General features: G+C 40.7%; 1 long non-coding RNA gene across 5 annotated transcripts in view; it reads left to right on the plus strand.

The window, feature by feature from the left end:
• The window catches only part of LOC120406455, a 272,435-nt gene that overhangs the window by 224,770 nt on the left and 20,394 nt on the right, over positions 1–27,271 (plus strand). For 3 of the 5 annotated variants that reach the window (XR_005599279.1, XR_005599281.1, XR_005599280.1), the window contains one exon: positions 25,548–25,718. This is a non-coding gene — a long non-coding RNA (uncharacterized LOC120406455). Of the gene's footprint in view, positions 1–12,354; positions 12,503–25,547; positions 25,719–27,271 lie in introns of all 5 variants that reach the window. The other 2 variants (XR_005599277.1, XR_005599278.1) reach the window with 1 other exon arrangement.

Below are 27,271 nucleotides of genomic sequence, written 5' to 3' on the forward strand. Positions count from 1 at the left end.
GCTCCCAGTAATGCACCACATGAAAGCAACTGGAGAGAATTAATTGTACTTTATCTTCTTAATACTGTGTTACTATTTGATTAAACAAGTATTATAGTTGCCACAGATAAGGTGTGAGATTGCCATTTGGAGGCCTGGGAAGGGGATGGGAGGACTTCTATCATAATAAGGGTTCCCAACATGAAAAAGGTAGAGAATCACTGCCCTAAAATCTCATTCAAGAATTAGTCCAGCTAAACCTTGTTTACATGACATGAGTGCATAAGAGTTTGAGGTGTTATGACTGCAGACCTCTTTAGGTAATGAACAGCTCCCAGCTACGGGGTAAAATCTTGGTCTCCACTGAAACTAATTGGTATTTTTGCCATTTATAGAATGGGGACAGTGCCCCACCCTGTATGCTTTTTATTAATACATCTATTGGACTCATTGAAGAACAGAAAGCTACATCTGTTTGGACTATGTTATACATTTGTCATCTACTTTTCAGTATGTCTATGAAAAGCTGGGGCCAGGAATCCAGTTACCTAATTCCTCTCCAGTTTCAATTAAACTGTTAATAGATATTGGTGGCCTTTAATGTCTGACATTTAGTAAAAAGTAAATAACATGGGGGGAACAAAAAAGTACACAGCACTAATGAAGTAAAGCAGCAGGATTTTTGTTTTCATCCAAATGTAAGTGGGAGGTGAGGGAAGGAAGAATATAGGTAAAAATAATCTGGTGGAGGGAAGTGTTTAACAAGAAATTAAATTATTCTGCTTTTAGTGTTTCATTAGTTTTAAATATATGAAATACCGGGTAGATAAAATATGTATTCTCATATAAGAATGGATGCTCATGTTTATGAGGATGTTGTCATGTTGTAACCTGTAATTACTTGGGAGGAATTATTTCCTCTAGATCTTCACATGGATGAGGACTGTCTGTGCACACATTTCCTCCTGCCTCCTACAGAGGATGGCAGGCACTTTCAGCATACCCCAAATAGCGATAAGGTGCCTTTACCAGGTCTAGGCTCATTGTTTGGATGTTCCATCTCTCTTTTTAGAGACAAAGACTTTATTGCTATTATGTCCTTGTCCACTAAGTGGAACCTCCCTCCATATATATCCCCCAGGACAGCAGGGGTATGGGAAAGCTGGCAGGGTAATACTGGCCTTTTCTGGATTTCCTGAGGTCTGTTGGGTTTGGGGACAGGACCTTCTGCTTTTTCCTTGAGGACACAACAGAGGATTAGAAAGAAACATCATGAAGGAAACCTCACTGTTCCCTCGCACCCTTCCCTACAAGCTCCTTTTACTACGGGGGGGGGGGGGGAGGGGGTGGAGAGACTTGGTCCTCTGTTTAGACTCCCTTTTTCCAGGTTGTCTTTACTTGTCATTAAAATAATGGTAATTTTGTTCCCTTGAATACTCCATCTCTCTGTTTATATTTTTTACTCATATCTTAATGTGAACTGGACTGAGAACTTAATAGGCAAAATAAGGAAAAGCATAATTTTGTCACTCTTTTTCTATTACTGTGAATTTGGGAATTTTTCTTCAGCACATTTGTCAGTTTTGGTTAGAAAAATAAGAAAATAGAAAATTGGGAAAATGTATTGTTGGTGAAATTGTAGTTTTGGAAAGAAGTTAACATTTTGTTGTAGGCATAAAATGCTATTGATTTAAAAAAGGATTAACATGGTGCTGGGCTTCTAGCTCAGAGCAGCACTTCATTGGGAAGGCTTTGGGGATCTTTTCTTCTAGAATATAATGCAAATCCTTTTACTGTGTGCCTCATCTTTCTTTTTTCTAATTTATTTCCACTTGTAGTTTTCTTCGCATTCTTTTTCATTCTACTTTTATTTGGCATTGTCTAGTTTTGTCTTTTGTAATTAGTCCTATACTCTTTCCTATCTGATTATAAATGGGCAACTAGCTGATGTATCTAGCTTCCCTAGATACAAAGTGAATATCATCTTCAAAATTGGAAAGCTTACTTTGAAACTCATTGTCAGAACAAGAATATATAAAAGTAAAAGATCCAAGACTTGTTCCCCCCTTAGTATTCTAACAGCCACTTGACAGCTTGAAAGAAATTCCTTGGACATTCAAGAATCATTAACCATATAAAACTCTTCATGCACTGTATTAACCAATTACCATGTTAATATCATTCTTTTCTTCCTAGATGGACAGAGTGGAAAGTAAAAGACAGATATGTTGCAGCAATAGCAAGAACTAAGTAACTTAATATTGATGTATGAGAGTGGAGACACTGAGCATACATTTCAGTGACAGTATTCTCCAAAGAATCTGATACAGTACAGAAAGCTACATTTGCTGACACAGAGCATTTTAAAGAGTATTAAAGAATTTGTCTATATACATCTGCCACAGCTGGTTTAGAGCTGTGCAAAGAGCTGATTTTTTTTTCAGATCAATCCAAAACACAAACATTTTGTTGAAGCAAAATTTTGAAAAATGTTGTATTGGTTAACCCAAAATGAAACATTTTGTTATGATTTTGAGTGGGTTTTAAACCGTTAAATTTTTTTTTAAGTAAAAATTGGAAACAAAATGTCTTTCTGAAATAAAAAGTCGAAATGTTTAACTTCAATATTTAAAAAAAAATCTTTTTGTCAACTGAAACACTTTGCCAAAACTAATCAGAATCTGTGAATTTTCAGATAACCCAAATCTTTATATTTATTTTTGTTTATTGTGAAAAAACAATGGCTGGAATAACTTTGTCCAGTTCTAGTGTGACTCTCCCCGGCAATTCTCCTTATGTGAGTCTGGTCATTCTGTCTGCTTTGTACATTCAACCCTCTCAAAAAGTTTCTACCAAGTCAGATGCTACCTTGCTACCTGTTCCCATTTTTTTGTAGTAGTAGCTCAGCAAACCAGTAGGAAGTCAAAATATTATTTCCTGCAAAGGTGTTCTTAAAAAATATAAGGTGAAAGACAGAGACAGGTCAGTATATACTTATCAAATCTATTGCAGAACATCCTATGTACAAATGAGTGACTTTTTAAACTCCTCACAGGACTAGTAAGGTCTACGAATAAAATCCCCAAGTAATTTGTAGGCTCCTATATTTCCACTTCTTTCACCCAATCCATTAGCTATCAAAGCCTTTTTGGGACCACAACTCCCTTTCTTAGCTCGTTCTCTTGTAAGATTAAAAAAACTTCTTTATTATGTGATGCCTTAAGAAAAGGCTTTCATAGTTTCTTCCCAATGTAGTATGGCTCTAAAGCAGTCCATTGGTGGAAGAAACCATGTAACCGTGCCCCACCTGCTGCAGTTCAGGTTAAAAGAAGCCATAAGTCATTACACATTCCATAGCATCCTAGTCTGGGAGTTGCTACAGTAAATCTATCTCCTACTCCTAGGGAAAGACACTCACATGAATCCAGTCCATGGATTTCCTGGTTGATAAGGCTGATGTCAGCCCCAATACATGTGTCTCCTTAATACCAATTAATCTGGAACTCATACTATGTTTAGCTTTTTGTACATAAACAGCTAATTGGCTGCAGTACCCTAGGATCCTATCAAGAGTAAAATTAAGGGAAAGAAGAGGTGTTTAATGCAACATTTGCTCACTATTCTCTCACTACTAGGGGGAAAAAAAGTCATGGCTGAATCCCTTATTCAGTTTATCTGTCAGCTAAAACAATGTAGGTGTATCAATATCATCTATCTCTATCTGCCTATATACAAAGGAAGCAAGTTAGAACAACTCAGAATCACTTTAACTTGCTGCTTTCCCCCTCTGCACATAGGTAGCAGCAGATATTTGCCTTAGCATGTGATGGGTTAATGTATCTTAGGGCCCTTGAGTACTTCTGAGCAGTATTCCCATATATGTATGTATTTTAGATAGTCTAAATATGTGAATTGTGGATAGATATCTAACTAAGGATAGGTATCTAATGTTAAGCACTAAAATATGAAAACTTTGGTTTGCTTCCTGGTCTAAATATTTGCTGGTAGGTGGTGAATCTGCTAGCCTATTTAACCTTGTATATATACATTTCCCCCTATACCTGCTAATAGAAAGTTTTTTAAATTCCAGGTCCCCTACGTATATTTCATTTATTTGATAACTCATAATGATGTTGCTAAATGATGGATCACAGATTACAAATGTCTATGATTTTAATATATGTGTAAAGAGATTTCTCCAGAGATTTTTTGTTGTGAAACTTTTAAAACTTTGGAATATACAAGTTCATCTGAAAGATTTCATAGATAGGGTGGCCTTGGGAAAAGGGTATGTACACCCATGAAAGATGTTCAAGAATATTTTATAAGTCTTTCCCCTCTGAAAGTAGTCAGAGACATCCTCCACCAATCAAAACAAAACAAAAAACAACCAAAGGCTTTAGAGTGGATCCTGCTGAATGTTGTGCTTATTAGGAATCATGGTATAATGCCTGCATCTGTAATTTTCACTCCATGCATCTGAAGAAGTGAGGTTTTTTTCCCCATGAAAGCTTACACCCAAATAAATCTGTTAGTCTTTAAGGTGCCACCGGACTCCTTGTTGCTTTTAGAAATCACTGTAGATGTTGACAATACACTGGACAGAGTATGGAAAATATAAATAAATAGATTTTTGTGATAGAAAACTCCAAATGAATAATTATAGAGCAAGCATAAAGAATATAAATGTCCCTAAGAACTTTAGTGGCTGAGACTGAGTAGCAAACATCCTTCTCTATTAAATTAGTATTTGATGAAGGTAGAGGTTTTGGTGTTTTCAAAGTGACTTGGGGAGAATTGTCTCTTATGAGCAAGACATCTCTCCTTAAATTAGATATTCAAAATCAAACTGGAATTGAAGGAAAATCAATAAGTAAATAAATAAATAAATAACCTTTGATACATACACACACACACACACAGGTAAAATGTAAATGGTTATGCTCCTGATGAAAGACCCAAGAATGTAAAGTGTGTGTTTGTTCCAGCTTCATGTGATGTTAAAGTTGTAAGAGTCACACTTTCTTTAGATCATGTTGTAGTGAGATATCAGGTCTTTTTTTAAAGAACTGCACTCTGGTGGGGTAAAGGAGATGTTATACTCACTCAAAGCTAATAATTGTGCAGCCAGACACAGCATTAATGGAACAGATTCCATTTCAATTACAAATGTATTGGAAAAATAGACTATGGCTCCTAAAACTCTCAAAGCAAAAAGATAATACTAAGGCCTGGTCTACACTACGATTTAGCAGCGTTACCTCGATTTAACCCTGCACCCATCCACATGATGAAGCCCTTTTTTCCGACTTAAAGGGTTCTTTAAATCGATTTCTTTACTCCACCCCCGATGAGGGGAATAGCGCTGAAATCGGCCTTGCCGGGTCGTATTTGGGGTAGTGTGGTCGCAATTTGACGGTATTGGCCTCCGGGAGTTATCCCAGAGTGCTCCATTGTGACCCCTCTGGACAGCTCTCTCAGCTCAGATGCACTGGCCAGGTAGACAGGAAAATTCCGGTGAACTTTTGAATTTCATTTCCTGTTTGGCCAGCGTGGCAAGCTGATCAGCACAGGTGACCATGAAGAGCTCATCAACAGAGGTGACCATGGAGTCCCAGAATCGCAAAAGAGCTCCAGCATGGACTGAACAGGAGGTATGGGATCTGATCAGTGTATGGGGAGACGAATCCATGCTAGCTGAACTCCATTCCAGTAAACGAAATGCCAAAATATTTGAAAAAATCTCCAAGGGCATGAAGGACAGAGGCTATAACAGGGACTCGCAGCAGTGCCGCATGAAAATTAAGGTGCTCAGGCAAGCCTACCAAAAAAACAGAGAGGCAAATGGCCGCTCCAGGTCACAGCCCCAAACACGCCGCTTCTATGATGAGCTGCATGCCATTGTAGGGGGTGCAGCCACCACTACCCCAATCCTGTGCTTTGACTCCATCAATGGAATAGAATGCAACATGGAAGTGGGTTTTGGGGACGAGGAAGATGAGGAGGAGGAGGTTGAAGATAGCTCACAGTAAGGAAGTGGAGAAACCGGTTTCCCCAACAGGCAGGTTCTGTTTCTCACCATGGACCTGGAGCCAGTAACCCCCGAACCCACCCAAGGAGGGCTCCTGGACCTTGAAGGCGGAGAAGGGACCTCTGGTGAGTGTACCTTTGTAAATATTATACATGGTTTAAAAGCAAGTATATTTCATTATTAATTTGCCCTGGCATTTGTGGCCAGTACAGCTACTGGAAAAGTCTGTTAACATATCTGGGGATGGAGCGGAAATCCTCCAGGGACATCTTCATAAAGCTCTCCTGGATGTACTCCCAAAGCCTTTTCAAAAGGTTTCTGGGGAGGGCAGCCTTATTCCGTCCTCCATGGTAGGACACTTTACCACGCCAGGCCAGTAGCATGTAGTCAGGAATCATTGCAGAACAAAGCATTGCAGTGTATGGTCCTGGTGTTTGTTGGCATTCAAACAACATCCGTTCTTTATGTGTTATCCTCAGGAGAGTGATATCATTCATGGTCACCTGGTTGAAATAGGGTGGTTTTATTAAGTGGACATTCAGAGGTGCCCGTTCTTGCTGGGCTGTTTACCTGTGGCTGAACAGAAATGTTCCCTGCTGTTAGCCATGTGGTGTGGGGAGGGGCGAAGTCATTATCCCAGAGAATTGTGTGTGTGGGGGGTTATTTGGGTTTGTGCTGCACGTTAACCCGGAAACCGCAGCCCCTCCTTTTAAATTGCCAACCCATTTTAAATGGCCAACTCAACGGCTGCTTGGTATGGGAAATGAGGGTGCTGCTGTTTGAAACCATTCCCACATGTTATGAAGGCTAAAGAAGCCAAAAGACTGTGGCTTACTATGGCTGCCTGCAAACCAAATTCTGTTGCCCGGCCCTGCGTGAGTGATCTCTCATACCAAACCAGCATACCCTCAATAAGAGGCAAAATGCAACCTTGTAACGAAAGCACGTGTGCTATGTAATGTTAACAGCAAGATTTACCGTGAAAGAGTGTACCCATTGTTCTATAAAATGTGTCTTTTTAACTACCACACTCCCTGGACTACTGTCCAGGCTGCCTGTGTATGGCTTCATGAGCCATGGCATTAAGGGGTAGGCTGGGTCCCCAAAGATAACTATAGGCATTTCAAAATCCCCAACGGTTATTTTCTGGTCTGGGAAGAAAGTCCCTTCCTGCAATTTTTGAAAAGCTGTGAGCGTCATGAACCTTTCCCAGCCATCCCATGTTGATATTGGTGAAACATCCCTTGTGATCCACCAGTGCTTGCAGCACCATTGAAAAGTACCCGTTTCGGTTTATGTACTCACTGGTTTGATGCTCCGGTGCCAAGATAGGGATATGGGTTCCGTCTGTCGCCCCACCACAGTTAGGAAATCCCATTGCAGCAAAGCCGTCCGCTATGGCCTGCACATTTCCCAGAGTCACTACCCTTGATATCAGCAGCTCTTTGATTGCGTTGGCTACTTGGATCACAGCAGCCCCCACAGTAGATTTGCCCACTCCAAACTGATACCTGACTGACCAGTAGCTGTCTGGCATTGCAAGCTTCCATAGGGCTATTGCCACTCGCTTCTCAACTGTGAGGGCTGCTCTCATCTTGGTATCCTGGCGCTTCAAGGCAGGAGAAAGCAAGTCACAAAGTTCCATGACAGTGCCCTTTTACATGCGAAAGTTTTTGTAGCCACTGGGAATCGTCCCAGACCTGCAACACTATGCGGTCCTACCAGTCTGTGCTTGTTTCCCAGGCCCAGAATCGGTGTTCCATGCCATGAGCCTGCCCAATTAACACCATGATGTGCACGTTGCCGGGGCCCATACTTTGTGAGAAGACTATGTCCATGTCCTCATCACTCTCGTCACCGCGCTGCCGTCATCTCCTTGCCTGGTTTCGCTTTTGCAGGTTCTGGTTCTGCATATCCTGCTGGATAATGCGCGTGCTGTTTACAGTGCTCATAATTGCCGTGGTGATCTGAGCGGGCTCCATGTTCCGAGTGCTATGGCATCTGTACTGAAAAAGGCACTAAACGATTGTCTGCCGTTGCTCTGATGGAGGAAGGGGCAACTGATGACATGGCTTACAGGGTTGGTTTACAGGGAATTAAAATGAACAAAAGGGATGACTTTGCATCAAGGACAAACACAAACAACTGTCACACAGAATGGCCTACTCAAGGATTGAACTCAAAACCCTGGGTTTAGCAGGCCGTTGATTTCATGGAGGACGGGTGAGCAAATGAATACAAAACAAATCTGCTCTATATCTTGTTTTGATCCACTCCATCTGTCTTATATATCTTAGGCTGGCAGCAGACGGTGCAGTACGACTGCTAGCTGTCATCATCTCCTGGGTGCTCACCAGAAGACGGTGCAGTACGACTGCCAGCAGGACTGAGTCTCCATGAGACAAAACTTGAAAAGGGAATGACCTGGCTGAGTCACTCCCATGTCTGCCCAGGCACCCCTGACCAATCTCACCGAGGTCGGCTAAAAGAGCACCCAAGAATATGATGATGATAGTTACTAATCATAATGCACTGTCTGCTGCCAGAAGGCAATGAGCTGCTGCTGTGTAGCAATGTAGTCCCACATGTGCCAGCACCCAGGAGACATATGGTGATGGTGAGCTTAGCAGGCTCCATGCTAGCCGTGGTATGGCATCTGCACGGGTAACCAGGAAAAAAAGCGCAAAATGATTGTCTGCTGTTGCTTTCATGGAGGGACAGAGGGAGGGGAGGCCTGACGACATGTACCCAGAATCACCCGCGACACTGTTTTTGCCCCATCAGGCATTGGGATCTCAACCCAGAATCCCAATGGGCAGTGGAGACTGCGGGAACTGTGGGATAGCTACCCACAGTGCAAAACTCTGGAAGCCGATGCTAGCCTCGGTACTGTGAACGCAGTCCACCGACTTAATGCACTTAGAGCATTTTATGTGGGGGACGCACAATCGACTGTATAAAAACGATTTCTAAAAAACCTACTTCTATAAATTCGACCTAATTTCGTAGCGTAGACATACCCTAAGGATACATTTAAACTTGGAGCTGGGGGTGTGACTCTGAGCTCGAGTTTATTGAGCTAAAAATAGTAGCCATGGTAGCACAGGCAGCGGTGAGCCCTGACTGTACACCCTCAGGATCTTGGTGGGCTCGTACCGGGGACTGTTAGCCCATGCCACCACTCACCACTGCCTGCACTATCACAACTACACTGTTATTTGTAATGTGCTGACTCAGTGAGAACAAGCACAAATGTGTCTACTTCAGCTGGGAATCCTACACCCAGCTCCAAGTGTAGACATAGCCTGAATTTGAGATGATAAACAATAGGCCTATTTTCCCTGAATAATTTATAAATGAATACGTTAAATATATATTAAATACATTAATTACATAGGTGATATTCACTAAACAACTTAGCAACCTTTTTGGTTACCTTAATAAGAGATATATACTGTCTCTGACCAGTGAGGTAAGAGAGGATATCTGAAGAGCAAACACTCAAGCAGAACATTCACCTCATTAAGTTAGAGAGTCAGGTTTCTTCTTGCATGCATTTTTATATTCATTTTTTTTAATTACGTAGGGAGTTTCCCTTGACCCTTAGGCCTTTTTCCATTTGAAAGTTTTACCAGTCGTACTGGTATGCCACATGTGGACATTCTCATTTGTATGTGAGTGGCTTTCTTTAGTTTAGGTTAAACCCCTTCCGAAGTGTGAGAAACTAAACCAAAAATAGGCTCTCTTATATAGGAAGTTATATTTATATAGCTATAACACTTTAAATTCACACCTTAGGTTATTGCAGGGGGAAAAAATCTTTTCCTATGTAGATAAGGCCTTTGAAATCAGTGACACCCTCCATCCTCTGGTCTGATCTGACTGTTTTGCTTTGATAGCACAAAGTAGAATAAAGCTGCCATACACAGCAAGTGGGGGGATTCCTCCTGCTTTGGGAAACCCACAGGTGATGTAAAGCTGCTTTGATATCATGCCCCTCTTGGCCTCTAGCATATGAGGTGTGGCTGAGCAAATGGAGTTGTGGCTGGATCAAATTATAGAGGATTTGACCCAGTGGGTTTTTTCCTCTACTAAGTCATTCCACTTTAAAAATTCCCTTAAAGAAAGGGTTTTTGTACCTTGAAGGAAATATTCTGGATATACATCTCTTTATCCTACCCCTCTGCAACGTGCTGCACCGTGCTAATTTTCTATATGTAGTCTCTTGCATGTTCTACATTGAATATCTTGGCAGAGCTCTGAACAGAATGGGAGGTTTGCTTGGGGCGGAGGGGGGGGGGGAAGCAGAAGACAATATAAAATTCCCACTGACTACGGTGAGCTTTGGATCAGGCCCAGTGTTTAGAACATAAAATGGAGCTCTACTCTGTACATCTGAAGGCAGTAGAGGTAAACTGACAGAATGCACCACATAGAGAAAAACAAATAAAACTCACACTCAGAAGGCTTGAAAAAAAACTAACCAGATTGGACATTTTTGGCTTGTTTTATGAAAGATACTTCAGCAGCTACTTCTGGTATTGTCTTTAACATAAGTTCCAATGAGGATCACCTGAAGAGAGTCAAAATAAATGCTTAAACTGGGAAACTTGACAGATGTACATTTTTAAAAGAACCACAGTGAACTAAGAAGACCATAGAAGAATTGTTTGGTAAAAAAGCAAGATAGTTGACCTTTCGGGATCATTAAGGAATATTTTTATGACAGCTGATATTTCTTAGCAGTGAGTTTATCACCACAAGAAATATATTTCTCAAGTCAGAAAATGTCAGTTTTATGATGAATTTCATTTAGACAGTTTTAAGGGCTATGCTTACAAGGTAATAACTTAGAAGCTTAAAGGAGTGTAATTGAGTTAAAGATGTGCAGGTTTTAAGAAATCTGGAGAATAAAATAACCATAAATTCTTAAAACCCCTTTTCAGTTCAACTTGGTCCTTTTACTCTCCTCCCCGCCCCCTGGTTTTCTAGAGAGGGATGCTCTTTCTTTATCATACATATGCACAACTACATTGTTAATCGCTTGTTTCATTATGTGATGCGGTACACACTTTAGAATTGTGCCATATGAGTGTACAAAACAAGATGGTTCTGCATTTCTTTCTCTAGGCAAACTAAAGGTAAATATATTTTTAATCAAGTGGGCAGAACAGTTGAATTATCTGTCATGAATAAAAATATACAAGCTGAAATTAATCTCTTTTATAACTTCATTGACTTGTCTTCTATTACACTTGCTGGTATTCTCTGCAGTACTGGGGAGGGGAGAGAGAAGCATGGGTGCTGGTTTAAAGAAATGGAATAGCTGACTAACAGAATATGAAAAATAATGAAGCAAATCCTCCATGGGGTGTGGAGTTTCTTGGAGAGAGTCCTAAGGCATCTCTCTATTCCAGTGGTTCCCAAACTTGTTCCGCCACTTGTGCAGGGAAAGCGGCCAGTACGTCCCTCAGCCCGCGCCGCTTGCAGCAGCTCCCATTGGCCTGGAGCAGCGAACCCCGGCCACTGGGAGCCGCGATTGGTCGAACCTGCAGACACTGCAAGTAAACAAACTGGCCTGGTCTGCCAGGGGCTTTCGCTGCACAAGCGGCGGAACAAGTTTGGGAACCAGTGGTCTATTCATTCCTGAAATGGGTGATATTGTGGGAGACAGTCTGATTGCTGTGGGGAATCTACTCTCTGGGCAAGACAAGCCTGGGTGGAATTAGTTTGTTTTTTTTCCAGTTAGAGCAGAAGGGTGAGGTGCCATGAGCAACAAAGCTCTCATGAGAATCAGATCTTTCCAAGAAGGAGAGAGGAAGATGGTCTTGTGATACTTTGGTAACTACCCCAGTAGGCGAAGGTCTCTTATAGCACTCCAGTGGCTCCTGTCTGTGATATCTAGACAGATGTCTGGTGAGGTAGAGGCCATCTAGACAAGGTCTCAGAGTCCATCCCATTATCAGAGGTCCATGGATGTGAAGTCAGGGTCAAAGACAAAACAATCTTTAGAACGCAGGCTTTTTTTCTTTTTATATGAATGATATCTGCCATGAGACACATCTGTTGTTGAAACATGCTTCAATGCACCCAATACATCAGACATAAAGTGAAGATATCAAATAACAGGGGAAAATAAGTAGGGTTGTGAAAACTATGGCGTGAAGGAAAATGGTGTGTTTTGGTGTGTGTTTGTTTTTTACTTCATGTTTCTGAAATATTTACGTTCACATAACATGTTTTAGAGAGATTGTGTGTTTGGTTTTTTGAGGGGGCGGAATAGCAACACTGGACTCTGATTTCAGTTTGTGAATGAAATATATTTTAAAAATGTTTTTTTCCAGGTTTATTTTTAAAGGAAGAAGAAAATCAGTATCTTTTTCTTGTTGAGGAGAAATCACAGCTACTGTAGAGAAAAACCCTATAAATATGGATTTCTAGATGTTTCTTTGGACTTACCTTCTGCATAACTGAGAAGATATAAAAGAAAAGGTGATTATCCATATTTGAAAAGCAATGTGATTTTATTCCCTGATTTATAAACTAATTTAAAATTGGGTTGTTCTACACTAGGGATCTGCAACCTTTGGCATGCGGCCTGGTTCCAGGCCAATGGGGGCTGTAGGAAGCGGTGCGGGCTGAGGAATGTGCTGGCTGCTGCTTTCCGCAGCCCCCATTGGCCTGGAACGGCGAACCGCAGCCAGTGGGAGCTGCAATTGGCCGAACCTGTGAACACTGCAGGTAAACAAACTGTACCGGCCCACCAGCAGATTTCCCTGACGGGCCCCATTACTCAGTTCCATGCATTCCATTATGCAGATCATTAGAGCAGCTGTGCAATATTTGCTACACATTAGAACACAAATTCAATTCAATTCTGTAGGTTAAAAAAAAATCATATTCCATAGCTCACTTCACCCAGGCTTTGGATGCAACAGAGCTGGAATGAAATGTATTCAGATCAGAAAAATGTGTTGATGCTCTCCCTGCCAGAGATCAACCCAGAAAGCCAAAGAAGAGCAATGATTGAGACCAAAGAAAGGACATGATAAGTAAAAGAATGTTTATCCAGAGATAAAAGGGAATTAGCGAAAAGAGGTACCAACTCCTATATAGTAGAGGGTCCTTATGGCAAAGAAGATACAGCCTTGAGTACTGAAGAGTCATAAAGGGCTATATTGTGACTTTTTAAGCTATGACCCGTGTTAGAAAAGGTTTGGAGATACAGGGGGCCTCTTTGGAGAAATTATGACTTGTCCGATGCTGCCACAATTCTTTCTGGGATGTGCCATGCTGCAGTGACAGCCTCCACCTGGTAAAAACTGCATGCATTTTGTAATCAGCCTGATTCTTCTGCACACTTTCCCTGCTTTCAGTAGGGGCTCAGAGATGCATTAGCAGGGAGCATATTTTGTTATCCCCAAGAGGAGTGTGACCAGTATTTTTGTAGAGGTTCAAGGGGTGAAGAAAAATGCCCTGTCTATCCTCTCCAAATCTTTATGCATACATAAATGGTGCACCCAATCTCTCTCACAGAAGTTAGTCATAGAGTACAAGGCCAGAAGGGAACACTAGATTATTTATTATGACCTCCTGTATATCTCAGGCCACCATCAACACCCAGCCCTAAACTGGTCTTTTTCTGTTCAAAGCTTGTAACATTTTAGTTTTTGATTAAAATTTTTTAAATGGACTCCCACTTTCTCTCTCTAAATGTAGTCACCTTTTTTTCACACTAAGAAAGGTGAAGGAAGGGGAAATTTTAAAAAACAGTAATAAGAAAAAAAAATGTGGCATTGGGGAATATCCACTTTTTCTTGCTGATACTACTGCCACCCATTAGAAAATACATCTGCGTGGTTTAGATTCTGTCGGTTTTTAACGTTCTTTAAATGAGAGAAACATGTTACATTCTCTCCTCCACTCCCCCCCCCTTTCTAGCAGGGGGGAATAGATTTCTCTGCTGCATGGGGGACTAGTAAACTGAAAGTAGGTGGCATTTTTCTACAATTTCAAAACACATAAAAACACAAAATTAAAAAAAAAATCCAGAACCAAATATTGTTGAAAACATTTTTCAGGAAAAAAAAATTCAACAAAATATAATTTTCAATTCATTTTTTTTCATAAAAACCTCTTCTACTAGCTCTGTATACTTATATAATTACAATCAAAGAAGCACATGCAGGTGAAAGTGTCTTTAAAGCCCTGGACTAGGATCTGGGAGAGCTAAAGTTAATTCCTGGCTCAGTTCTAGACTTCCTATGTATCTTTAAGTAATTCACTTAATATCTGTGCGCTTCAGTTTCTCATCAGCAAAATAGAAATAACAGTACTTTTTGTCTGCCGTTATATAGAGTATACATTCTTTGAGCAGTCACTCTGTTACTATGTCTATGTATTTTATTTTGCACGATGTTGCCCACCATCTTGCTTGGTGCTACTATAAAACATTAAGAACAGGTCAGTGCAGCACAAGGTGTTTAGATGTCTTGCTGTGAATATTCAAACTAACTATCCAAGCTATGTTTTTAAAGTAGCCTTTACCAATGTTGCTGGTGATAAATCTTTCACAAGGACCTTGAGTCAGTAATTAACAGCCTCATGAAACAAAGGTTAAATACATTTCAAATTCAACACCAGTTTTTATATGTTCCCTATTCAATTTGACAGAAATAACAGAACAGGTTCAAGTGGTTTTGACAATGAGTCCTGTCACCTGGAGTGAAAATGGGATTCAAAAGTGTTGTTTGGAGGAAGCTAACAGGTATAATTTTTTCTAGGAAGATACACATTTTCCCAAGAACAGGGTTTCTCAAACAGGTGTTGCGCTTTGTAGAGGTTCAAGGGGTGAAGAAAGTGCCCTGCCCCATCCGCAGGTCCGTCCGATGGTGGATCCGAGTGGCCACGGTTCGCTTTTCTGGGCCAATGGGGGCTGGAAGCGGCAGCCACTATGTCCACGCCACTTCTAGCAGCTCCGATTGGCCCGGAGCAGCGATCCGCAGCCACTGGGAGCCACGATCAGATGGACCCGTGGATAGGGCAGGTAAATGAACCGGCCTGGCCCACCAGGGGCTTTCCCTACACAAGCGGCGACCCCTGTTTAAGAAACCCTGCCCAAGAAGTTCCCAGCTTCAAAGGTTTGGGCCTCCAGAAGTAGTGAAATGCTAATTGAATTTGTTGTTTTGTGATATTTCCCCAAGGAAATGTGAATGACACTTTCAGAGAGGAAATGATCCAGGTGGATGTGAAGCCTCAATTTACAATACAAAAGTAAATCAGACTTTTGATAGGAACTGGTGCACAGCTTTCCCCCAACATTATTTGATGGAAAGAAAGGTGATTAATGGGAGTAGATCCATGTCATCTAAGACCAGAAGGAAGCTATTTAAGGTTATCAGCAAGACTGTTTGAATTTCTCTAATATATATTTATTGTAGAGGGTTAGATAAGGAGCACTCAGTACTTATAGATCCATATTTTAATGTTTTTTTCCAGAATATAAAGTGTTCTGTTTGTAATAATTGTATATAGTTCCCTCCTTTGAGTTACCGTAATTTGTTGTACATCTTTGGGATAAATATTGCCCCTTTTCCTATGTAAAGCCCGAGTAAATATGAATGGTTGGTGGGCAGCCTGTGGTTAGTTGCTCAGTATAGGGGTGTAGAATTGAAGATCAATCCATTGGTGGGCCAGGTCAAAACCACAGAGTCAGTGTCCCAAGAATTGGGTTCAGGCAAGACCAGTGTCTTGCTCCGGGGGTCAGCGATGGTCCAAAGCCAAAAATAGTAAAACCAGATCAGGGTCAGGAGCAGGGCTGAGACTGACGGATCCAGGTTAGTAACAGCAAGAAGTGGTGAGCAGCGTCTGAGTCAGAAACACATTGATGGTCTGCTTTGCTCAGACAACTCCCAGAAATGACTTCCTGGTTTATATGGAGAGTGCCAGCTGATCTGGGAATCATGGGTGGCTATCGCTAATGCCCCTTAAGACTGGACTTTCTGGAGCCTTAGCCTCTCAGTATATCTTGGTGACAATGAGGAAGTGTTCCCTGCCTCATATCCTGCATTTCCTGTTCTGGACCCATGGTTTCTTACAGGAAGGGATTTTTATCCCCAAACCATGGGGGTACCTGGGACTCCTTTCTGTTGTTAATATGGGTGGATGGAATTTTTCACATTTGAAATTTTAATTGTTTTTTGTTAACATTCTGAATTTAGGCAAAAAAAGAAAAAAATTCTGAAAATGTTTGTGGTTCCTGGGCACTCCCATGTTTTCCAGTCAGCTCTACTCCTTATACACCTTAGATAGTGGCCCCTGGTGTCCCAGCACAGCTCATGGGTGGGTGTGTTTGGATGTTTTAGGCCTATAGATCTGCATACTGGTGTATCAGTAGGCAACTTGCCTCTCGTTGCATCAGTGAAGGGTACCACAGAGCAGAGTTTGATGCAAGGGAGTACTTTTCTGTGGAACAGAACCTCAGTGGTTCCAGGGATTGCAGTTTGTCCTTCTCCTTTTGAGCCCTATGTTCAGCATTTTATCTGGTGGTTTAATTTTCAAATATAATAATAATTTTCTTTTTGATTTTCCCCAGCCCTGTGCCTGTGCTAGGGCAGGCTTTCTCAAACAGGGGTCGTCGCTTGTGTAGGGAAAGCCCCTGGCGGGCCGGGCCAGTTTGTTTACCTGCCCCGTCTCCAGGTTCGTCCGACTGCGGCTCCCAGTGGCCGCGGATCACTGCTCTGGGCCAATGGGATCTGCTGGAAGGAGCTCACTATATCTATCTTAACAAATAGAAATTAAGAGGTGACTTGGTTACAGTCTGTAAGTACTTACATGGGGAACAAATATTTAATCATGGACTATTCACTCTATAAGAGAAAGGTATACCATGATCCAATGGCTGGAAGTTGCAGCTAGACAAAATTAGACTGGAAATAAGGCATACAATTTTAATGGTGAAAGTAATTAACCATTGGGACAATTTACCAATGGTTGTGGCGGATTTTCTGTCACTGAGAATTTTTAAACCAAGATTGGATGTTTTTCTAGAAGATATGCGCTAGGAATTATGTTGGGGAAATTCTGTGGCCTGTGTTATACAGGATGTTAGAACAGATTATCACAATATTTCCTTCTGGCCTATGAATCTATAAACCAGATTGTGATATCTCTCTCCATGGATGTACAAATTTACAATGTCAATGGCCTTCAACCTGACCCAAAAGAGAGAGAGGGTAGGTCAGCTTCTATGGCTCTCCATTAAGAGTGCTGGAAGGGTTGTGAATCAGTGACAGCTGTGATAGTTTTAGGGGTGTGGATACTTGTCCATTAGGAATTAGACCAAAATGAACAGTCTTCTTTCATATAGACCACAATTAAGAACAGCCAACAGATGGCAGTAACTATTGCTTATTACCAACCTGGGCTGGATTTGAACCAGTATCCTGGAGGTGAAATACTCTATAATTTAACAATCCTTGAGCTATGAAGTCTTTCAGTACTCTGCCATTCAATATCTCATTTTTCCCCATCCTCTGCTAACATTCTCTTGGGTTTTTAAGATTCTGATAACCATACTGCACTGTAGAATTTATATTAAAATTCCCATTTACAAGGCATTTTAATACCTCTGTTGACAACTGTTTTCAAAGGTGCTCTTTAGCAAACAGTAAAAACTAATTTGAACAGTAAGTGCTGCCATTCATAACTAGTGGCAAACTGCATATTCACCAGGAAAGGATAATTTACAATATTTGTACATAGAACAAGGGCATTAGCGTCCCATGACAGCTTGGATTTAATTTCTCTTTGAAATTCAGGTTATGTATTAGAGATAAAGAATTCATTGATAACTATCAGGCATCTTCTAGGCCATTCTCAGTCTGAATTGCACTTTGAATGTAAGTTGTAATACCACTATCACATTTTAATTGTAACAGGAGTCTCTACATCCACCACGGACAAGGCTGTATTTGTCTAAGAACAAGATGTGAAACACTATGACATATTTTCTTATCAGTGTTCTTTTAAATTTTTGTGGAAATTCAACAAAATGCTTGGCCTGAAGGAAATGTTAACCTGGTCCAAACATAGAAGAGAAAAACCTATGTCCGTAGGGAACAATTTTCCCCTGCTTCATGCAAATGGCACTCTTTTTAACAAATAAAGCCAAGAGGACTAGAGATATGGGAACTAGATGGCTGAGACGCATAAACACCTGAATTCTGTCCTCTACTTTCATGACACAATTCTATTCTTAGCACATGTTGTTTACATCTCATGCCTAGGAAACCTACAGATACATTTTGCAACATACATAATTCTACCCATAAAATTAGCTATTACGCAAAGTTTTAATATTAATATAAGGAAATTTTTTATTTTAATTTCCCATACATTCCTAGCACTGCGGGCTCTAATCCTGATAACACTTACACAAGTGCTTGTAGTTAAGCAAAGGCTTCTGTGTTTGTAGCATTTCAGCCTGTGTCACAAATTATGCCTGATGTTTAAAAGTGGACTCTCTAAGGGCTTGATCTACAGAGTGCAGCATACCCTAAGCAGAAGCCCTCAGTTTGTAGTTGAATGTGCTCAGCACATCCAGGAGTTGCTTGGTGCCCTGCAGGATCGACAACTAAATCTAGATGTTCTGGTGATATAATTTATTTAACAATACATAATAAAATCTCTTATCTGATATTCTAGCCCTAATGTATCAGAGGGGTAGCCGTGTTAGTCTGGTTCTGTAGAAGCAGCAAAGAATCCTGTGGCACCTTATAGACTAACAGATGTTTTGCAGCATGAGCTTTCGTGGGTGAATACCCACTTCTTCGGATGCAAGCAGTCTAAGCAGTCTAAACTAAGCCCTAATGCTTGATTCTATTTTCTGGTATCCACCTCTTGCTTAATAGGTTTAACATTTGCCGTGTTAGTCTGGTTCTGTAGAAGCAGCAAAGAATCCTGTGGCACCTTATAGACTAACAGATGTTTTGCAGCATGAGCTTTCGTGGGTGAATACCCACTTCTTCGGATGCAAGCAGTCTAAGCAGTCTAAACTAAGCCCTAATGCTTGATTCTATTTTCTGGTATCCACCTCTTGCTTAACAGGTTTAACATTTGCCATTCATGGCACAGTATGGTTTTGTTTTCATTCTGAAAAAAGCAACAAGCTGCTGAAATCTACAGAAACATATATACTTAACATATAAGTGTTCTGTTTAGTTCAGAGATGGGCAAACTTTTCAGCCTGAAGGCCGCATTGGGTTTTGGAAATTGAATGAAGGGCCGGTTAGGGGATGGGGTCTTGGCCTGGCCCCCCCACCCTATCTGCCCCCCCCTCCAGGGACTCCTGCCCCATCCAACCCCCCATTCCCTGATGGACCCCTGGGACTCCTGCTCCATCCAACCCCCCCTGCTCCCTGTCCCCGACTGCCCCCAGAACCCCTGCCCGTGACTGCCCCCGATGCACTGATTCACTCCTTCCTAACTCCCGGACTGCTAGCCCATCCACCACCCTGTTCCCCACTCTGTGACTGCCCCAACCCCTATCCACACCCCTACCCACCTCCCCTAACTCCCCCAACCCTCTGTCCAAAACCCCCCCCCTCCCCCGCTCTCTGCCCCCTTACCGTGCTGCCTGGAGCACCACGCCGCATTACAGCTGCTGCCCCAGGAGCTCCCAGCCCCACCGCCTGGAGACGGTGGCAGGACGAGCTGAGGCTGCAGGAGAGGAGGAACAGTGGGGGAGGGGCCAGGGGAGAGCCTCCCAGGCCAGGAGCTCAGGGGCCGGGCATGAGTGGCTGTAGCTTGCCCACCTCTGGTTTAGGTAGTATGGAAACCAGAATTATAAACAGAGTGCAATCAAACTGTAAAATAGGATCTAACGATTTAAAGAAAATATATAGAATTTGTGTTTCAGAAAGGTAAATATTCTTAAGGGGCAGAACAAGACAAAAAGTTTTGTGGGGCAGAAGTTTCAAAGTGGATCACTATGCAAATACTTAAATCCTATTTACATACAACAATATTAAATAGTTTATATATTTCTACTGTATGGTATCCCTGTTATAATTGGGAAGTAAGCAAAATATTTTCTTGCCTGCTTCCTCAGGTCTAGACAGTGTCTTTAGCAGTGGTGCAAGTAGATTTTAACTCTTTCTGGTACGGTACTGACCCCTCGACCCCGCCTCCCCCTCTCAAAAAATGTTCTGTGACTAGAGCCCTGCACGGATAGAAATTTATACCTGTGGATGCAGATATCCGCAGATAGAAATTGATATCTGCTGAACCCCAGGGCTCTCCTGGGTACCGCAGTGGCGAAAGGAGCAGAATGTGGGAGCGGCACTCCCAGGAGCCAGTGCCACGTGCTGGCAGCTCCTCCAGCACAGCTGTACTGCCACCAGCCCTTCCACCCAGCTGAGTCTCCTATTTGGGGTCTGTAAAACCCCGCTGGAGGACAGGGCTGGGGGCAGTACAGCTGCATCAGAGGAGCTGCTGGCGTGGGGCCCTCACGTTCTGTTCCTTTTACCGCTGCAGTACCTGGGAGAGCCTTGTGGTTCCGTGAATATTGATTTCTATCCACAGATATCCACATCTGCAGGAATAAATTTGTATCCGCACAGGGTTCTGCAATTAATTCTTGGAAATGTGTCTTTCCAGTACAGCATACTAGCAATAAATGTCTTAATGATATGGCATACCTAACTGTACTGATTTAATTGCACCACTGGTCTTTAGGCACATCCCTGAGTATGGGGTGACATGCTGCTGCACAATCCCAAAAGGTTAACCAAAAATTGTGCCCTAAAGACACCTCTTACAGAGCTCTCTTTTTTCTACTGGGTGGTAGTGTGATGTACCAGCCCTTTATGAAATATAGTATACTCCTTACCTTAGGCCCAAGTCCTGCTTCAGTTAACAGTGCTCCATGGACTTCCTCCAAACTTGATTTTAAATGTCCAGTACCTTGTTTTTATATTATCCTTCTAGTCAAAATGTGGGATATGATTTGTAAAGGTTGGTCATGTAAGCCTATGGAAATATTGTTTTTGTAAGAAAAAAATTCACATCACAGGAGGAATATAACTAACCTCTGAGGACATCATACAAATCTGATGGTGACATGTGGGAAGATTGAGTCCTTACTCTGGCAAAATTCCCATTGACTTCAGTAGGGGTAGAAATATCTACTAACTTTATCAGTGCAAATTAGACCTGGATAAGGATTACAGAACTTGGCTTTTCATAAGGAATACCACTGAACTTGTATCTTCAGAAAAGCATTGTGCCCCCTAGTCACACAAACATGGTTCTGTGCATAAATGTACTCAGGTTCCTATGAAACATCTAGACTTGTATAGACTTGTTTAAATGTAATTCTTATTATGGTAATTTGGATCAATCAAAGTATAAGGTGATGTGCTTCTCTTTGGTATTTTTATTCAGACCCCAGTTCAACGAAATACTTAAGCATATGCATAATTCTTATTGAAGTCAACTTCCATTGAAGTTCCCATCAAAGTTAAAAATGAGCTAAAGTATATTGCTGATTGGGCCCTGAGTAATTTTCTGTCACAATATGATTTGAACGTTTAACAAAGTCACTAAATGTGTTTCCTTTCATTGTTTTTGTTTGTTTGTTTTGTTTTGTTTTATTGGGGTGGGGGGAAGAGTTTGTTTTGTTTTTTAAACTGGATTTCTTCCATTCTCCTTTTGGGGGAGATAAACAAGATTTTCTTGCCAGGGATTTTCTGATAAAATCTATTTTCTATTTTTAGATCTTTTCCCCCATACATTTTTCATGGATTCTAGGACAGGAAGGGACCTCAAGAGGTCATTTAGTCCAGTCCCCTGCCCTCATGGCAGGTCCAAATACTGTCTAGACCATCCCTGATAGACATTTATCCAACCTACTCTTAAATATCACCAGAGATGGAGATTGCACAACCTCCCTAGGCAATTTATTCCAGTGTTTAACCACCCTGACAGTTAGGAACTTTTCCCTAATGTTCAACCTAAACCTCCCTTGCTGCAGTTTAAGCCATTGCTTCTTGTTCTATCCTTAGGGGCTAAGATGGACAAGTTTTCTCCCTCCTCCTTATGACAACCTTTTAGATACCTGAAAACTGCTATCATGTCCCCTTTCAGTCTCCTCTTTTTCAAACTAAACAAACCCAATTCTTTCAGCCTTCCTTCATAGGTCATGTTCTCTAGACCTTTAATCATTCTTGTTGCTCTTCTCTGGACCCTCTCCAATTTCTCCACATCTTTCTTGAAGTGCGGACATCTTTCTTGAATTGTTTTGTTTCTGAAGCTAGATGCAGAGCATGCCTAGCACTAATTGTGCCTGCGTCTGGCTTGGAAGCTGAAATATCAAGTGTTACTATTTCATGATCTTTGAGACACCCTCCTTCCCATCTCAAAAAACAAGAATGTGAGCTGCCTTAATGTTGTTTATAAACTAGCAGAACCAAATATTAAAAGTGCCAAGCAATGAATTGTTTAATTAGTGGCACTCTGAGCACAGAGTAAGAAAGAGAACATCATGTACAGTAATTAATTATTTTTTTCCTTTGGTTAAAGGACTCATCTTTTAAACATGTTTTTGTTAGGCTTTATCTGATTAGCATGTTTTGTTTGTTTATTTTGGAAAATGGACTTTAGCGGCACTAACTAAATCCCTAATTGGATATTTGTTTGCCTAAAAAAGCATGATATGATCTGGCACAATTCAGTATGATGATGATGATGATTTAATGAATTTATAAGATGTCTATCACTGTAATATGTGTGCACTGGTAACATCATTAAAATGTCAATGCTGGAGAAAGTCTCGAGGTAATAGTTGATACTGCAGGTAACACTGTGGTATTAAAGCATTGCCTACATTTAGTCACAAATACATTATCAGGATTGGTCTATGCACAAACATGCAAAGTTAAAACAGTGCCAACTTCTGTGTGGGGACTTAAGTTGGTTTAGTGGTATAGTTTTATGTAAAACTAATAAATATCTCAGCAAAGTCAACTAAGATCTAAACTGGGGGAAATGATCATCTGATAACAATTCTTTAGAAATGACCAACTGTGAATAACTTAACTCTAGTTTTATTTTAATCAGCACTTCATATATTTCAAATTTAAATTATTCTAGATACATATATTAATAAATATAATAGATGAGTTTTCACATATGTGAAATATGGGATTTTATGTAGCTTTAATGTAGAGATCCAAATGCAAAATCTAGCCCTAGAAATGTCACATGGATTCGTGTCACACACTAATAAACTGGAAGACTTTGTGTCCATAAACCAATCCATATACCCTTTTTTTTCTTTATCTGTAATGCAATATGGACAATATATTTCATTTAACAAATAACCAAAGTATAATCCAAATAAAGTACAGTTTTCTTTCTTTTATTTAACTGTTTTGTAACACCGTGTATAGGAGAAAATACAACTTGTGCTTAGAGATGCAAATGCATCGAAAATATACATCAAAATGTATATTTTGATGTGTTATTTTTCTTTAGAGTAGTCATGGCTATGTAGCTGTAGCATATTTCCCTACGAGAAGATGCAAAGCTGTCTGACAGAAATTGCTGCAACCCATTCTGCTTCCCTGTTTGGAATTTAACTGTAATTTACCCTTTCCAACATGTCCTCCTCCTTCTTAATCCTTGAGGTTCTCCCCTTCTCTATGCCTGCCCCTAGCTCTCTGTGACAGACCTTTGTCCAAGAATGAAATCTTGAGTGGTGGTAAAAGCTCCAGACCCCTGTTATCCTTCACTAGCTCTCTTTGATGATGAGGAGACTTGCTGTCTTAGGGGCAGTCTTCATAAAATTACTCTGCAAATCAAATATTTGTTTTAAAAACAAGATTAATAAAAATAAAGAGAAAAAATGGTAGTAGAACCAGAGACTTGATTTGCAGAACTTACCTATATTGAAACTTCTCACGAGTTAAACTGAATAAGACACTCTAAACTTAATTATAGAAACGAAGAAAAGAAAATATTTCATCACTGAAATCAATCCATTCTTGACATCAAGAAGAGCTCTGTGTAAGCTTGGAAGCTTGTCTCTCTCAGAAACAGAAGTTGGTCCAATAAAATATATTCTCTCACTGACTTTGTCTCTCTCATATTGTCATGACATCCAGAGACACCTTCTCCCGTCTGCATCTAAATCATCTGCAATGTGTTTTTCAGGTCTCATGGCCCTTTGATGTTTAAGGGTTTTCTAGAGTTTTATACCAGACACGCCCATTTCTATGTCCTAACTTTTCCCCGAGTAGTCCTTTGAAGCGAGTAATGCACAATAGATGTTTGTATACCTTTGTATTTCTCCTATCCTGGGGAAAATGGTTGTCAGAGATGCTAATTCACCCCCTCCCCATTCAAACATTTAGCATTTTATTCAGGCAGGTAGCTTCTGATCATCTTGGTGATCTACAATACACGTTACTTTGGGCACAGAAAATAAGTTTACATACATCAATAAATTTGTATGTTTCTGTAACTTTGCTCAACATTACATATTGCTTGAATAGATACCACACAAAACTCTTGGTAAAAGCAGGTCTATCAGAATTTTAAATGATGTGGCATTACTGTTTGCAATGTTGTTGCAGCTGTGTTGGTCCCAGGATATTAGAGAGACAAAGTGAGTGAGTAATATCTTTTGTATGTGTAACCTCAGAAGCTTGTCTCTTTCACTAACAGAAGTTGTTCCAATATAAGATATTATCTCACCCACTTTGTCTCTCTAATTTGGCATTATTAAACTATGTGACACTTTGGATATACTGTTTAACTTAAATTCATTGTTTTTAAAGCCAATAAGATACCCTTGTGATCTTCTAGTCTGATATCCACATGATACAAGCCATACAATTCTGCCCAGTGATTCTTATTTCTAGCCAAATAACTTGTGGTTGAACTAAACATAACTTCAAAACAAAACAAAACAAATCTGAAGTGAAATCCTAGCCCTATTGAAGTCAATGGGGCCAGGATTTCATCCCAGTCTTGATTAAAGAGTTCAAGCGATGAAAAATATATTGCATCATTTGGTAATCTCATTCAATGTTAATTATCCTCTTGGCAAATTTTCATCTTACTTCTAGTTTTCATTGAGCTGATTTCAACTTCAAGCCATTGTATCTTGTTATCCTTTTGTCTGCTAGATTTAAGAGCTGTCTACTATCAGTTCTAAAGTTGATGATCCATAATAGAGTAATACAGTGTGCTAGCTTATCCATTGTGACGTTGGTCTTTCTGCACCCCCCAGCATCTTCCACAATTCTGAGATGTCTAGGTAGCTCCCCCCACACTCCAGTTCACAGAGGCTATGGAAGATTTCTTACTAATGATCTCCTTTCTGCTAACAGCATCTCCCACAATTCTACCCAGCCTGGATCTCATTTTGCCTAAGAGTCAGATATTTGATTTTTGTTGGATCATTATGATGCAGGGCATATGCCAATTACACATAGTTGTTCTGTTCCCATTGAAGTTACTAATGTCTTTCTAGGAGTTCTACACAGATTTGGAATGCAAGCTGGCTGCAAGCAGGAGCAAGGAGGCGCAACCGGCACATGTAGCGCTAGAACTTCGGACTGCGTAAGTGAGCTGTAGTGTGGAGAGGTGGAGGCTGGATGTCTCAGAAGTGTGGGAGACTCTACTAGCAGAATGGAGATAACTGGTAAGAAATCTTCCATTCTGCAGACAAATGATTGTGTTTTAGAAAATGCAAATGCTAGTTGCTGAGATTGACAAAGCTGATGAGAGACAGCAGATTAGATATCAACGTGGAGTCCTGTGTTAAGGAAATAAAGCAAATTGAATATATGGGGACACTTGTGTGTATATATATATATGGAGAGAGATGTATGGGTTGACAACATATGGGGCAAAAATAGTGGAGACATATTTTTATTTAAGGTGTAAATAGGTAATAGTGCAAAAGGAAGAAGCCTTTAGATATGTAATAGCCATAGAGTAACTGAAAAATTGTTTGTGGGCAGTAGGGGAAACCAAGGATATGCATCTGAAGAAGTGGGTTTTTACCCACAAAAGCTTATGCCCAAATAAATCTGTTAGTCTTTAAGGTGCCACCAGACTCATTGTTGTTTTTGTGGATAGACTAGCACGGCTACCCCTCTGATACAAGGATGTGGTATAAGTCTTGCTGTCCTAATAAAAGGTCACCCCTTTTTTATCACCTTTTAATTCAAGAACACCGATCAGGGTTTGAGGCAATTTTTAACTTTTGTACTGAATTTAACACACATCATTAGAGTTCAAGATGTCTGCCAGTTTGAAGTGGCAGTTGCACTCTGTAGTATAAAATAGATCACACAATAATTCTCAAACTGGGAGCATGACCTCCCTGGTGAGACTCTCATCTTGACCAAGTGAGATGCAACAATATGAAAATATGATATGAAAATAGCTGTCTCTCTATTTGTTTTTCTTGAGAACAAAAGCAGAACCATGTGCTGAATTTGGAAGTCGGGGTTTGAATAAGCCTGAATTTTGTCAGTATTGAGATCCAGAACATTGAGTCTAGATCAGGTCTTCTGTGATTTGTGTCCAGTTGGGGTCATTTCTGAATTTTGCAAATAGAAATTATGCACAACCTGCCTCCCAAGTTGAGGCCCTGCCTTTCTAAACCTTCCTTCTCACTGGAGGTACTGCAGACTTCTAACCCCTCCCAGGCTCTTTAGTGAGGTGCAGGCTGACTCTTCCCCTCCCTCACTCTTTCTTCACACCAGCCTGCCATGTCTAATGGGAATATTTTGGCACATAATAGCTATTTGAGCCTTCCCCACAAGCTCATAGGAAGCAGGTCATCCCATTCCCTGATGTCCAGTGGAGCTATAGATCCTGCCCGAGCCCCTATATTTTTGTTAGGACACCCCACCCTCAGTTTGACATATCTACTGCAGGGGTTTCTTAAACACTTTGAACATCACATATAAGTAGTTAGTGAGAAATATCATTATCATTTTAGAATATTGCTTTCTTGAGGCTGGAAGCTACTTTTATTTTTAACTGCAAAGTCCCTATCACCCTGGTAAATGAGACATAAGTATTCTTTATGTCTGTAATGATGAATGCTGTGAAACTTTGCTAATTTGAATGCATAAAATCCTATGTGCGAGTGAAATGGTACCTCATTTTCAGCCAACTGACTACTTATGAGAAAGAATTTGTAAAATCTCTCATAAGTATCCAGAGGAATACAATGGGCTT

Source organism: Mauremys reevesii, linkage group 5 (assembly GCF_016161935.1).
Source record: "Mauremys reevesii isolate NIE-2019 linkage group 5, ASM1616193v1, whole genome shotgun sequence".
Taxonomy (NCBI): Eukaryota; Metazoa; Chordata; order Testudines; family Geoemydidae; genus Mauremys; species Mauremys reevesii.